Genomic DNA, 2,500 nt, shown 5'->3' on the forward strand with positions numbered 1-2,500 from the left:
GTGTGTGTGTGTGTGTGTGTGTGTGTGTGTGTGTGTGTGTGTGTGTGTGTGTGTGTGTGTGTGTATGGGACCTGTGTCTCTCTGAATGCAGGTCTAATTACCCCCTGCCTCAGTCTGTGAGAGAGCACTCTGTGTCTGTGATACAGGTATGGGAAAGCTGGGTGGTGATCTATATAAACTGTATATACATAGATTACCACCCACCCTTTATATATATACTGTATATATACATACATATATATATATATAAATTAAGGTGGATTGTCTACCTAGTCTGTTCACGATTAAGCATTAACTAACATGTGTTATTATCCTTAAACCACAAGGGAAGGTAGCATTACAAGGACCCCCCGCTCAACTCAAGGCCTGGGGGTGGTGGGTTGTCATGACAATCTCTAATTTCACCACCCAGGCACCTGGTCTGCAGTGTGGCATAAGCAGCAGACACAAGGTAACATGAAATATGGCCTTAGGGCAGGTTGGAGTTTTACTAATTGGTTGACAGACACGCTAGGACCATGGGGGGTGTGATGATTGCACAGATGTTTACACTAGTTAGGATCTTGCTCTTCTTCTGCATATGTGCTCTTGCCTGTGTGAAAGAACTCCGACGTCAATGGATTGATGATGTAGTTGGAGAAACAATAACACAGTGTGCTTCGCTGTCTACCAAGAGATGATGATTATGAAGAAATTGCTGAGTTGATGACTTTATAGGTGTTGTTAAAAATAAAAGCACAGCCCAAGCAAGTCCGAAATGTTTCTTTTCCACTTGTAGAAGCAGAGACACACCAGCATGAAACCTGATCTGGGACCAGTAGGCGACCAGAGCCAGGCTACCTGGGTTTAGAGCTATGCTGTCTGCTGTCTGTGAGGGACAGTCCCCCAGAGGGATACTGAGCTCCTTTTTGTCCGCTGCGACAAAAGACATCTTTCTTGGACAGAGTTTTTTTTACATTCATTCATCCTTTCTCTCTTTGTGTCTCTATTCCTATGGTGTTCCTGGGGGCTGCCATCATTATTTATGTCTATGACTGTCCATTTTTGTCTCTCTTTGTCTCTCTCTCTACCGCCCCAGCTCTTCTCTATCTATTTCTCATTCCCTTCCCCTCTCTCTCTCTCTCTCTCTCTCTCTCTCTGTCTCTGTCTCTCTCTCTCTCTCTCTCTCTCTGTCTCTGTCTCTGTCTCTGTCTCTGTTTCTGTTTCTGTCTCTGTCTCTGTCTCTGTCTCTGTCTCTGTCTCTGTCTCTCCCTGTCTCTCTCTCCCCAGCTCTTCTCTATCTATTTCTCTTTCCCCTCCTCTCTCTCTCTCTCAGTAGACTAAATGCCCTAGGGAGTGTTTCTCAGTAGGTGATAATGTTTATGTTCCCTCTTATAGATTTCACACCCCGCTGTCCTGCTGGACTCACTCCATCTCCAAGGTGTACAACACACGCTAAGAGTGAACAGTCACTCGCTCCATCTCCAAGGTGTACAACACACGCTAAGAGTGAACAGTCACTCGCTCCATCTCCAAGCTGTACAACACACGCTAAGAGTGAACAGTCACTCGCTCCATCTCCAAGGTGACCAACACACACTAAGAGTGAACAGTCACTCTGGACCAGAAAAGGCCAGAATGGAATGACAAATTCCCTGTTTAAGAACCAATTAGCCATCTAAGACTACTTCAGAGCATCCATAGATCTGCGTATGTTTTCAAGTACTACTTAAGTGTACAATATATAGCACATCTATGACTTAGACTTGGGGGAAATATGATGATTTCCTGAAGTGCTCAAGAGTCTTACCTCTCATGAGAGGAGCACAGATGGCTTGTGACTGTGGTGATAGTTGCTGCTATTTTCTCACCCCGAATACATGTGTGAGAAAAACACACACACACACACACACACACACACACACACACACACACACACACACACACACACACACACACACACACACACACACACACACACACACTAACACGCGCGCGTGCATGGGGTGTACATACACAGAATATAGCAATGCATTTTCTCACCTGGCTGAAATGACACACAAACACATTCAGTGTGATATTATGTTTTTTTTATGATATTATATTTGTGCTCACACGTACATGTATACACATGCACACACACACACACACACGCGTGCGCGTACACACACACACACACACACACACACTATTTCTTACTAGCCTGAACCTGCACTCCTCTAAATAAGTGTTTGTAGAATATTCTGGCCAGCGTGTTTGCAGTGGCTAGTTCTCTGAATTCTGAGTTTGGAGTGTTAGTGTGAGAAGAACACTCTCCTTCTCACCATGGAAAACAAATGGTCGCCACGGCGATGGACCTGAGGAAGGAGGAAATAAAACCTGTTAACTTAGGCTACACCTGAGCCACCCTCTAGCCATCTACACACTGTCACAGGAACATGGCCTCTGATGTAAACACAGACCTGTTGGCGCCTGCTCCTTGGTGTTACTTCTTAAAATTAAGTGATATGTGATGCTGTTA

Source organism: Clupea harengus, chromosome 24 (assembly GCF_900700415.2).
Source record: "Clupea harengus chromosome 24, Ch_v2.0.2, whole genome shotgun sequence".
Lineage (NCBI taxonomy): Eukaryota > Metazoa > Chordata > Actinopteri > Clupeiformes > Clupeidae > Clupea > Clupea harengus.